Source organism: Vicugna pacos, chromosome 16, assembly GCF_048564905.1.
Source record: "Vicugna pacos chromosome 16, VicPac4, whole genome shotgun sequence".
Taxonomy (NCBI): Eukaryota; Metazoa; Chordata; class Mammalia; order Artiodactyla; family Camelidae; genus Vicugna; species Vicugna pacos.
Window position 1 is genome coordinate 61,038,467 of NC_133002.1, and position 13,058 is coordinate 61,051,524.

Here is a 13,058-nt window from a genome sequence, read left to right on the forward strand (position 1 = left end):
GGTAAAATGAGAGGCTCACTATCAATATCCATTCATCCATCCATCCACCCATCCTACCTATTCACCCAACAAAGATTTCCTGGGCACATTCTCCATGCTAGTCAAGCCGAGTGCTCTGAGTTAGGGTTATTTTTTACAAATAAAACGGACCTGGCTTCTGACCTCAGAGGGTTTAAAGCCTGGTGTGGGAGGAGACAGCAACAGAAAGCCACACACCTGATGTAGTTTACAACCTTGGTAAGTGTCCCTGAAGAAGTGTTTGGTTCTGTTGAGAGCATATAACAGGTTCATCTGGGGTTATGGGCTGCAGGAAAGGCCAGGATGCAAGTTGCCTGAACAACTCGGGCTTCTGATTCAGGCTATTTCGGGTTGTCAGATCAGCTCATGAGGATGTGACCAAAATTTAAGCATTAATGGAGCAGCCATGGAAATAGAATGGCTCTGGAGTAAAGACGGTGAATAAAAGTCCTACATCAGCTCTCAATTGAGGGAGAGAGGAGGCTACAAAGAAACTTAGGCGCGAGGAGAGGGAGGTTTATTGCCAGGTCTGTAGAGCAGATGTGGTAACCGGCAGCCACTTCTTTTGGAGGCTACTCTAAAGCCATGTTCAACTTTAGGGGCCTCCGGAGGGCTGAGCCAGTTGTGGAGCAAGCCCAGCTGTTTGGGTCTGAACCAGAACTTGAGCAGGCTGCATCTTGTATCAAGCCGACTTCTCTTATCCAGTCTGCATGGAGAGTGGACCCCAAGTCAGGGGCCACAGGCAGAAAGGTTTGTGGTCTTGGATGCTTCACCAGCTAAAGACCTCATTGTATTTTCCTGTAAAATGAAGGGGTGGTTCCTGGAGTCTCTCAGAGGCTCCTTCCTGTTCCATCCTTGTGACAACTCTGTGGTCCCAGGAGTGGTTCCCTTTGCGGAGTTCATCCCAGTTTACAGCTGGGGCCTCTGCTGTGTGGGTGGCTGTGGCTGTGCTGCCGCTCCTGCAGGAGGGCATCCTGGCCAGACACACTTGGTGTGCAGAGATTGCCGATGGCAGCAGTGTGGAACCGTGACTCCCTGGGTGAGGAGCCCAGACTCCCTGGATCCAAGCCCTGGCTCCACCAGTCACTAGCTCTGTGACCCCAGGCCAGGTACTTGTCCTCTCAAAGCATCCACTTCCTCATGGGGGTAATAGTAGTCTGTATTGCATCAGGTTATTGCAAGGATTAAAAGAGAGAATGCATGTAAGGGCTCTTCCGTGGAGCCTGGCTCAGTGAGGAATCTGTAATTGTGAGTTATTGTCATTATTAGGTCATGGGGGCACCAGGCAGTGGTGTTTATCCAGGAGCTGGTGTCACTTTTGGCATCTCTCCTAAATTTAACCTGATGATGAAAGTTATGAGAGAGGGAGAGAGAAAACAAAATACTTCACAGGCTATGACAAAAGCCATCTCTTTCGTAAGTGAGAGAAGAGTAAAGGACAAAGACCGAATCCAGCCACTACAGACTATTGTTCAGACTTGCAAAGAGAAAGAGAGGTGCTTCCCCCACCTCCCAACCCTATGAGCAGGTGGGAAATCATGCTGACCTGGGTGGGGAGCTGGGGACAGACCCTGAGACAGTCTCTGCCTGGAACAGAAAGGGGTGAGCATGATCCCCTGAATTTTTACTCTTTCCTGAGGCTGGACTGGGGGACTTGGGGAGAAAAGGAGCAGCAGTGACTTGTAACCTGGTAAACATAGCTCATTCATTCAGTAAATATTTATCCAGGCCTTCCAGACACTGGGCTGGGGGAATGATGGTGACAAAGGCACCGTCCCTACTAGTGAGAGATGAAAGGTTCAGCAGGTGAGGGAGGCCAGGCAGAAGTGGCAGAAACACAGGGATCCCTGCAGGATGTGACGGAGCACGTGGCCGCGGCCTGGAATTCCGGACACGTTCTTGGCCAGCCGGTGGAGGCTCCTCACCGTAACCGGGGATTGGAAAGCAGGAGGAGGCGTCTTCCTCACCTGAGTTAATTTCTGGGCGGCTGCATGGTTGCAGGGCTAGTAGAGAGATGAGAATCGCCTCGTGGCTGAAGAGGGTTCTGCGTTCCCGGTTTAGTGCTGGGTGGAGAAAGGCAAGAGGGTCTCTTGCATCGTGGGCTTCCGAAGGTCAAGGGAGGGAGCTGGTCAGCTCTGTGTTTGGGGCAGAGAGGAGTGAGCAGCCCACGCCTGCCAAGTCTGCGAGGTGCTTCAGGACGGGCCCCTCCTGAAAGCATTATTTATAGATCTGACCATGTGCCCACTCTTACCCTCAGGATGGGAAATTGGGACTCCAGGTCGCAAGTTGGTCTCTTCCTTTGTCAGCAATCCATTCAACGTGGCAATCCCCACACCCTTCGCACAAGGCACGGACGACACAAAGAGATGGCTTGCCTGCAAGAGACCCAGCTGGTCCAGACTTGGAGGCACATTTCATTTCTCCAGCCAGCTGGGGAGGCAGTTGGAACAGACCAGGAGATCGCCTCTAATGTTTAAATGTCAATGTGGTCCCTACGTGCTGACTTGCCAAGATTTGATCGGCTAAATTGGCCTGTGTGGGACATTCCCTGCAATGCACAGTGTGTATCTAGATCTTTCAACAGTGTCGCAAGGGAAGCTAGACAGCAGTAAACAAATTTCAGTGGAGGTGGTTCTGAAGTGGTTCTCCTCTCCCTTTGAGCTACTTCCTGTCTCACTGGGGCTTGCGTTTCAATAGGGTTCTCTCATTGGGCCCTAATTAGATTGAGGAAGGGACCAGCTCCACTTGGAATGCTGCAGTGACCTCTGCAAGCTTCTTGGTGTGCTGTGTTCTGTGTAATGCCAGCTTTCTAGGGGGACAAAGGTCAGGCTTAGTTTGGGGTCTTCCCAGTGTTTCCAGAGTCCCATATGTGCCACGGAAGAAATCAAATCATGAGCTAAACTAGCCTAAACTCTAGAGGTTTTCCTTCATTCACTTACTTTTTCACTCATAACTTAGCTAGGCAGGCAACGTCTATTGCCTGTTTTCATTTGGCCGTGACTCTCTCCCATTACTGGGAGGCAAGTCAGAGAACTGACAGGCTTGATTCTTTTCTAGAAGTTTCTGCAGTCAAGATGGGAATCCCCAGGTCAAAACGAAGAGGGCGATTTGGGGTCTAGGGGTGCTTTACTTTGAAAATCTCTTCATGAAAAACGTGAATGAGTGTTTCTGGGACCCACGTAGTCTCTGGGAGCTGGACCCAGCCTTGCGCGTCAGCCCACCTCTTTTCGCCGAGCTCCCGGCTTGCGAGGTCTGAGCGCAGAGGCCAGGAGACCTGAGCTCCAGCACTGCGCCCAACTCAGAGCGCAGAATGAAACCCAGTCACACACACACCCAGAAACCCAAAAACAAAAAAACCAAATGACGACAAAATAACTCACCCCTTCCAATTTACCCTCCCCCAGACGCAAGAAAAATGAGCAGGTGGCTGGATTAATTACCAAATGACCAAGCAGGAATGTGTGGGCTGTGCTTAGGCCTGAGACAGTCATAGTGACAATAGAAAATTCTCCCTGTGCCTTCTGGGCTACCACCACCCTGGGGCATCCTTAAGCCTATATCCAAGAAAACCTTACCAGGAACCGTCACCTCCAGTTTCACCAGTGAGGAGACTGAGGCTCAGAGAGGCTCAGGGACTTTCCTCACCGCCTCCCCCCACCCCCTTCCTTTCTCTCTTCCTTGGACAACTAGCTCTGGTGCACCTGCCACGTTCGAGGACCTGAGAATGGAGCAATGAGTAAGACGCGGATTTGTTGTCATGGCGCTTTCACTCTGTGGGGGAAGCCGGGAAGCAGACAAGCAAACAAATCAAAATTTCAGCTAAGGACTCCAGTTCCCAAAAAGAAAAACAGGGTAATAAACGGAGTCATTGGTCAAGGAAGGCTTCTCTCCAGAGGTGGCACTTAAGAGACCTAAACTGTAAGGATGAACCAGCCTTGGGGCGCTCTGGGGGACAGAGCCGCCGGTCCCAGGGTACAGAACTGGTGAGTGCGGAGCGGCTGGCACAGCGGGCCTGCCCTCTGCCTGATCCTCCCTCTTTCTGCCACATCCTGCTTCCTCCCGAGGCCAGAGTGAGGCTGGGCTCTGCTGTGCGGTGTCAGTGGCCCAGGCTGAGCTGGGTGCGGGGCTTGGTGACTGTGGGCCCACCCTCCTGGACCCCTACTCATTTGGGTCGAGGTCACGGGGTGGAGAGTTGGAAAAGAGCCCTTGAGGTCAGCGGTGAGGGGCGGTCCAGCTGCCCGGGTGTTCTCAGCTGCTGGAGAGCTGGGTCCCAGCCTCGCCCCACCTCGAGGCCGGTGCCAGGCAGCACCTGTCCCCAGCCCTGACAGGGAGGCTCCAAGGACCTCTTTTTAAGTCTCAACCCAGCATTTTGGCCAACTTACGGAAAAATTGCAAGAATAGTAAAGGAACCTCCATTTATTCTTTCTCCAGATTCACCAATTATTTACAGTTTGCCCCATTTGTCTTATTATTCTCCCTCTCTCTCTCTCTATATATATATATATACACACATATATATTTTCCCCCATATTTTTTTCTGAGCTATTTGAAAGTAAGCTGGAGGCCTCGTGTCCTTTTATGCCTAAATACTTTAGAATAATGTGTTTTTCCTTAGAGCAAGGACACTCTCATAGGTAACTACTGTATGATTATCAAAATCAGGACGTTTACCTTGGACCCAATACTATTGTCTAACCCACAGTCTGTATAAAAATTTTGTTGATTTTTCTCACTGATGCTCCTTAGAGCCAGGTTTTTTGTTTTTTATTTTCTATTTTTGCTTTTAGTTTTCCAAAAGCCAAACCAGGATTGTGAATTGCATTCGGTGTCATGTCTTTTTAGTCTCCTTTAAGCGGGGACAGGGCCTCCGTTCTCTCTGGGTTCCTCAGCCTTGGCATCTCAAAGAGCATGTGTCTGGTACTTCTGCATGGTTGGATTCAGGCGCTGCATTTGTGGCAGGAATGCCCTGGAGTGATGCTACGCTCTTCTCAGTGCTTCATGTCAGGAGGCACAAGTCAGTTTGTCCCCGGTTTGTCCAACCCAGTATTTTTGAATCAGTTTCTCCCAGTCTTATTTTGGCTCTTGTCTCTCTCTCTCCTTATCTGTGTGGGTGTCTCTCCTCCTCTGCTCTCTGTCTCCCTCCCTCTTTCTGCTATGGTCGTTCTTCATTTCTTTGTCCTGGTCCTTTTGTCTGTGCCTGTCTCTCTCTTTTATCTCTGGTCCTCTCTGGTTTCTTTTCTCCCTGCTGCCGCCTCCTCCCTTAATTTTGGTCCCATGTCACCATTCTCTCCCCAGAGAACTGAAACGTATGCAGGACCCCTTAGGCCTGCCACCAGGCTGACCCACAGCTGAAGGCTGGTTGCTTTCCTTTTAGGAACGAACGAGAAGCTAGACTGTCCAAGCATCGTATTCTACCCAGGTGGCACCTCATTGTCCTGGAACTCATCTCTGGGCCAGGAGAAAGGGAAGGCTCCAGAGGAAGAGAGATCCTGCTGGAAAGTCTCTCTCCTCACTGTCCAGCTCCCTTCTGCCCACCCGTAGGTCCTCTCCCATGAGACAGTGCACAGACCCCAAACTGCCCTCTAGACCCAGAGCTGAGGCTCACTGTGGTTTGGCCAGGCTGAGCAAGTACCATCTTTCTGCCAAAGCAGAGCCAACTCAAACTTCTGAGGTTAGCAGGTTTCTTGCCACCTCAGAGAGCTTGCCACCACAACAGCCTTCGTCCCCACTTGGTGGTCACTGGGTTGGAAGAAGCCCAGACGCTCCCCTCTTCTCTCTGGGTTAGGCCCCAAACCACAGCTGGAGAATAGAAGCCAGGCCGTGGCACTCAACAGCAGCCCGCGGCCTGTCCCTCACAGCTGCGGCGCCGAATTTTGAATTGTGTTATCATCATTCCTGCTGATAAATCCAGCTTTACGGTGGCTGAATCTGTGAGCACTGCTCCTTGCTGGGACACACAGACCCACCTGGAGGTAGAGGACAATCTATAACTCACCTTGGTGTCGGCTTTGGTCTTTGAGGGGCCCAGCTTCTCCGTCTGCAGAGTGAGGGACTTGGAGCAGGGACTGCCGGGCCCCTCTCCGCTCTGAGCTTCCAGGAGCCCATGGCCCCATCACCAATGGGCCAATCTGTTCCTCTCTGGAGGCCAGGTGTCCCCGTCCACCCGCCGTGGAGCTGACCCTGCTCTGGCCCTGTTCACTGCCAGGATGGTTACTCCAGGTGTTGCCATGTGTTTCTCTCCTGGACCAGCCCCAGGGACTTTCTGCCCTGGCGTCTCCCCCTCAGACATTAGTTTTCATCCTAGTCTGTGGAACTCGGCTTCACTAAGGATCAGCATGAAGCAAAAGACGAAGGGAGGAAGCGTGACTGGCTGCCCCACCGCCCTGTCTAGTTCTTCCTGTCAGATCAGAGCTGGGGAGCGCCCTCTCCACCCTCCAGCCCTCGGCAGCTGCAGCATTGCCAGGCTCAGGTCAGGGAGCAGCGAAGAGGCTGGCGCCAACCTTGTCTGTGCCTCTTTGGGGGTCACAGGCCCAAGGGACATCAGAGCCACCAGGACCCTCGGCGCTCAGAGGCCACCCAACTCTCTCATTTTGCAGATGAGAAACCAGAGGCCCAGGAAGGGGCGGTAATGGCAGGGCAGTGGCAGAGCTGGGACCAAATCCCAAGGCTCATGACTTCCACCTCAGTGCTCCTTCTGCCATTACCCCTGGATGTCTGAGCTGCCGGCTCAATAACTCTCCCATCCCAGACCTGTTGGCAGGCGAGAGGAGTAAGTCATGTGAGTCAAAAGCAATTTGCAACATAAATAATTTTCAATGCCAGGAGAGGAGACGGTGGGAAGATGCATTGAAGGCTGAGAGGAACCGGGCCAGTCCTCAGCCTCCATCGCCCTGCCCCGTGCTTCCTCTCCCGGCTCAGCCCTGGTGGGAGAGTCGGGGAGCAGGAAAAACAAAGCAGGAAATGGCCATAAGGATGCTCACTTCCGTTGCTCATAGGAGAGGTTCTGCTTGCCAGGCTCTTCTCTCCCCGCCCCCCCGACATTCACATGATTTTGTAATCCCACCTCCTTTAGAGAGTCAGAGGGAAATAGATGGTCCCCTGCTTGCATCTGGAATAGCCCAGGCCTCCTCCAGCAGGGCTGTATTCCTCCTTGTCCTCCACCCCCAACAGCACGACTTCAACAAAGAATGGAAGACATGCCATTATGCTGTAACATTACTATAACCTCAGCGTTACATGACAAAGGGGCTGAGCATGACAGTCCCTTTGCTCAGTTTGGATGCAGCTTTACAGAAGTGACCATCCAAGACCATTCTTTGATTCTGTGATCAGCATTTGCTCGTCTCCCCAAGGTGTGATGGCTTATATTGCCCTGACAGCCAGCGAAGCTCCTTGTAAGAGGTTCTGGAGGATGGTGGCGGGCGTGGGGGAAGAGCCCGTGTCATTTTGAAGGGCTGAAAGCATGAAGCACACCTTTCCTAAGCCCACCCCAAGGGGCTGTAGAAAGCAGAGAGAAACAATGAGAAACCAGACACCATGGAATTAGTGAAGAATTCCTCGGATGAAACAGGAAAGGGAGGAAACGCAGGGAGGTGTACATTACACCTGGCGCAGGTTGAAAGGACTCAGGGCCAGTTGTTGGCAATATTAAACTGTAGGGTGTGTTTGAAAGGATCTTCACTTGAGCAGCAAGTGGAAGGCACTCCTGCCAGTACGGGATGTGCTGCCGCCACCCTCCTCCAGCCCTAAATGCACGTGCACACGCACACTCGCTTGAATGCACGTGTGCCATGGACATCCTATGGCAACACCAGCTCTCTGCCCCTGCCTAGATTTGAGAACTTGCAGATAATTGGTTAAGCAAAATAACAATTACAGGCAACATTTGGTGAGTTCTTACTATGTGTCAGGTAAGTATCCACACAGATTACGCGGAGACCGCATACAGATATAAAAGAGGGGTGTGTGCTGTGTCTTCTGCTTGTCCTTAATAGAGTGTGTGTGTGTGTGTGTGTGTGTGTGTGCGTGTGTGTGTATGCGTGTGTGTGTCTGTATGTTTTGGAGTCACAGACCCATGTCTCTACTGTTCCGAACTTCACGTTAAAACTGATACATAAGGATGAGGAGGTTGCTGTGCTGTTGGGAACCTCATAACATGTGCCAGTAGCTAAACACGGAAATTAAACCATGAGTCTTCCTGGAACTGACTCTGGGATTATCCTTAGGGTCTGTTTCCCTAAATTCAATTACCACGTAATTACCTAGAGTCTCCTGAAACTCACATAGATGGATCAGGTGACGGGTGAAGGGGCAGAAGGACCCCAGAGCAGCCGAGTGCCCGAGTGTCTGACATCCACTGGTGGCAGGGCAAAAAGAAGCGGCCTGAGTGTGGGCCTCTGAGGTGCAGCTTCCGTGGCCATGGGAATTGAGCCCCTGGGGGCAGCTCAGGGGTAGCGTGGGGGAGCTTTCTTGTGAATCCTGTCAATGGCTTTTAGTGCAGAAATCAGCATCATTGTCCAAAAGCCCCCATCCCCTACACACACACACACACACACATACACACACGATTCTGTACACGTGCACATCAAGACCTCTGCTTCCAAGCTGTTTATCTGGAAACTGTGCGCAAGCTATGAGAGCCCATGAAATACACAACACACACCCCCTGCCTTCCAGGCACTCGAGTTTTGGGGGGCGAGGGCAGGAAATACTTCAGGAGTTCAGGCACAGCTGGCCCTGGTAAAGGCTGGAATAATCTAGAACAACCTCAGGGAGGGGATGGAACCTGAGCTGGCCTTTGAAGGACATGCAGAATCCTGAAACCTGGGAGCATGGCCCCTGGAGACAGACAAGGCTAGCTCAGAACCCCTGTCTGTTCCCCTGTTTACTGATGTTTGACCTTGAATGGGTTACTCTAAGCCTTCATTTTATCATTTGTGAGATAGGGACAGGAACAGCACCTACTGCATGGAGACAGAGAGAATTAAATGAGATGACGCCCTGATGTGCCCCACAGGTAGTGGGCACTCAACCCATGTTAGCTGTTAGCAGTAACTACAAGGGGGAGAGGAGGAGGAGGGTGCAGGGGGTGGGGGTGGGGTTCTAAACTACGGCTGCAGGAAATGGACACTTGCATCCCAGAATATCCACCTTCAGTATTATTTCCTCTTCAGTCTTCACCTTCTCAGATGAGCAGCAAACATAACGTGGAACCATGGGAGAAACTCAGTTAAAATAGCACGACGATTTGGTTCTGTCCAAGTGCAAGTTTAGCTCCTAGCTCTCTCCTGTCCCAGTGTCATCCTGTCCCAGGATCAAGCTGAAGAGGCTGAGGCTGAGGTCCCAGATCAACTGGGTAATCCACCAAATGGATAGTGAGGACCGAAGGCAGGGTGGAGCCCGCTGGGTTATGGAGACGGAGGGGTTGGGGAGGGAGACCCAGCAGTCAGTTCAGAGGTAAACATCACTGGATGTCTGTCCCTCAGTTGAGCTGAGCCTCTGGGCCAGAGTTGTTAGAAGGCATTTGGATCTGACGTGGGATGTTTAATGTTCCCTGGTAAAAAAAAATAACCCATGTGTTTACTTAGGGGGTTTTCCAGAAGCACTCAAGGCTCTTTCCCGACCCAGTTCATCTTCACTGTCAGGGCATGTCTTTGAAGGTGCCAAGGAAACTGAGGTTCAGGAAGAGAAGGGTTTCTGGTGAGGGCAGTGGGCACTACAGCCGGAGCTCTTCTGCCTTCCTTGTATGTTCTAGACTTTGCTGTGGTGGTGGGGAGGGCAGGAGTGGGGAGGAGCCTCAACTCAGGAGCCCAAGGTGGGCCAACAGATGGGGGGACTAATTCTGGTCTTTCATCACCCCTTTATCGAGGTCTTGTCACATGTCACTCCACCCCCACCTTAAATCACAAGCAAAGGCCCCCTGGCATCCAGCAGCCATTCTGTGCCATGCCACCATACTCAATATCACTATGATCACTGCCCTTACAGGATCCATGGGGCTCAGTTCTCTGCACCTTCTCTCTTCTATGGGACTGAAACTTCCCTGAGGGCAGAGGCTGCCCAAGTGGACTATTCAGGATCAAAATAGAGTTTCCAGATAAAATCCAGGATGCCCTGTTAAATCTGAATTCATACAAAGAATGAATTTTATTTTATTTTTTAGGATTAGTTTGTATCTCAAGTATTTCATGAGACATACTGAAAAATTGTGCATTGTCCATCTGAAATTTAAATTTAACTGGGCATCCTTGATTTTTATGTGTTCAATCTGGCAACCCTAGCTCCAAAGCACCCTGGTGGGAGCCAAGGATGGCGCAAACACTGTAGGGCTGAACTTGGCTCTTGTGAAAATGAATTGGGGGAGGAGGTACAGGGAGACCAAAGCTGGAGTCTGGGACCTGGCTGGTGCAGGAGGGACAAGCCTCTGAAAGATAAATGGATACACAAGTGCCTCCCTTCGAGATGAATCAGCCCCAGCCTCTATACTCATGGCTTAGCCTCATTAGAAAGGTTCATTTGGAGAAAAATCAGAGAAGTCTGGGTCTCCTAGTATGCAGGGTTAAGATCCCAGCTTCCTGCTTTCTTTCTCTCCCCTAAACTTGGGCTCAGAGAGAGGGTTTCAGACCCTTTGCCTGTGAAGTGTGGGGCTTCGACAGACACCTTGATCCCATGTTAGGAAGAAGCAGTCTGCACCCACAAGACCTGGGGCTGCTGGACTCTCCTCCCCTGTCCCAATGTCAGGGCCCCTGGCCTCCTTTGGCTGTCCCTGAGCTTTGGACACATCTGCATCTGAGAGGTTGGTGTGGGACAAGTGGTTGTGGGGTACCTCTCTGCAGGATGATAGCAGACCACCTGGTTAATTCTAGAATCAGCACAGAGCTGGGCAGTGGTCACGTGACCTGGACAGGCTGTTCTGCCATCAGAACCTCGGGTTCTCATCCCACAGGGAACCTCAACCCCTGTGGGGTCTGAACGGAACGAGAAGCTCAGGGGGCCCCTGGCACGTCTGAGGAGCCCAGCTAACAAGAGTTCTGTTCCTCCTGGGCCAGAAGGGGCCTTGGACACTTTTGAGTCTGATGCCAGGTGGGCGTCTTTGCAGCTCCTCCCAACCTACCCACCAGCCTCTGCCCCACTGCCGACCTTCTGACCTCAAGTTCCAGGCTCTTCCTTGGACCATTCTCCTTGAAGACCCACTCCAGGAGGCCCACCACCAGGCCCAGTTTTCAAGGCCTCAAGTCACCTGAAGGCCATACCTTTCTGCAAGTGGTAGCAGATCAGTTTTCTTCCCTGCCCACCAACAGAGCCCCAGGCTCAGCCTGGCAGAGGCCACCCACTGGGCAAAAGGGGCACTCCAGGGGCTAAGTCTCAGTCCCAAGTCACCAACTGTGCAGACCTGAGAGCTCCCCTTCCCACCCCTGAGTTTTTAGTTCTCCTCCACCAGAAAAGCAGGGAGACAAAATCCACGCCTGGCATGTGCCTTTGTGTACCAGCCAGTGAAGGACAGGCCCAATTCTAGTGCTGAGCAGGCAGTTTGCCAGGAGCAGTCAAGATCACCCCTCCCTCCACTCCCAGGGTGGCAAAGGGCATTCATTACATAGAGGGGGGAGGGGGAGTGTTTAACTCACTCTAAAGGGGGCTGGGGTGATGAGGGTAGTGGGAGGGACAATTCACAAAAGCCAGGGCTAGAAACTCCCAACGGTTTTTTTTAGACCTTCCCTCTCCTCCCTCCCCTCCCCCCCGCTGGGCTCCCCTCCCCCACTTCCAGCCGCTGGTGGCCTGCAGCCAACACTGGCCACACTGTCCGCATTCAGGCCTCCCGCCCTCCTGGCCCTCTATCTCTTCGCCTGGCCTTCTCAACACTGCGCTCCCTCGCCACTTCTCCCCCCCCCCACCTTCCCTCCATTATGAACCGCGTTGACCTCTAGAGTTCCGACGCCCTGCACAAGCTCGATCCCTCAGGCCCAGACGGGAAGGCAAGAGGCTTGGCAGCCGGGAGCAGCCCCGCGCCTACCAGGCCCTCCGTCCCGTGGCCCCTGGCCGTGCTCGGCCACCCCAGCCAGGAGGAAGATCGCTGCGTCTGCAGAAAGCTGGCCACGGCCACTGCACACCCCGGTGGCGGCTTGCCGGCCCTGGGGAGCAACACCTCGGAGTTCGGCCCACTCCCTTCGCCCCTTCGGGGCCCTTAACTCCTTCCTGCCCGGCGAAACCAAGGGGCCCAGCTTTGCCACCCAAAGCAGGATGGGTGAGATGGGGGTCCCACATTTCCCGGCTCATTAAGGAAGTGGGGGCAGGCAGGCCTTGCTCGCCAGGCCTGTTCCCCCTCCCACTCCCCATCCACCACGCAGGAAGCCACCCCCTACCCCCGCCCCCTGCCCGGGCCGCGCTCGCGGCGCCTCCAGTCGGAGCCTCTGGCCTGGTGGTTTCCGGGGAGAGAGCCTGGCAGAGAAAGAGCCTCAGCAGCTTCCTCGGTGGGGCGGGGCCAGCGATGCCAACAAGGGACGCTGGAGAGGGTGGGAAGGTCCCTTCCCTGCTGAACCTGCCCTACCGGGCAGGGGTTATTAGGAAGGAATACCTCTGCCCCACCAGGGCCAGCGCCTAGGTGTGTTGCGCCCCGGGGGGTTGGGGGCGAAGACCAGCAGGTGCGGGGCGGGCGCGGCCCAGGGGGCTAGCCCCACCCACGTCTCCGCGCCGCTCGCTCCCCCGGGCACCCCTCCCCTTCAGGTCCCGGGCTTGCCATTGCGGTGGGCACCGAAGGCCTGAAAGCCCTGGGGGCGGGAGCGACGCCTGCACACACCCCCCGCAGGAATTCCCCTCTCCTTTGGAGAGCCTCTCGACTTCCGGGGAGCGGGGTCACTCGCCGGGTGCGGGCGCCTCTGCCCGCGAAACCAGTCCCCTGTGCTTTTGCAAAGGTTTAGCTCAAGGCATGATCTGTTCTCCTCTCACCTCCACCCCCATCTAAGGCGGAAGTGGGGTGCGGAGAGGCGTCCAGTCGCCTCCCGAGCCTCCGAAGTTCCCTCTGCGCTAATCTCCAACAGCGAAAG

At 53.6% G+C, this 13,058-nt stretch overlaps 1 long non-coding RNA gene across 1 annotated transcript; it reads right to left on the minus strand.

The window, feature by feature from the left end:
• Window positions 1–1,985: 1,985 nt before the first annotated feature.
• LOC140686223 (uncharacterized) lies at window positions 1,986–6,388 on the minus strand. The gene is made up of 3 exons (XR_012059888.1): window positions 6,014–6,388; window positions 2,270–2,393; window positions 1,986–2,081 (listed from the first exon to the last, which is right to left on the minus strand). It is a non-coding gene; the product is annotated as an uncharacterized lncRNA (long non-coding RNA).
• Between the last annotated feature and the right edge of the window lie 6,670 nt (window positions 6,389–13,058).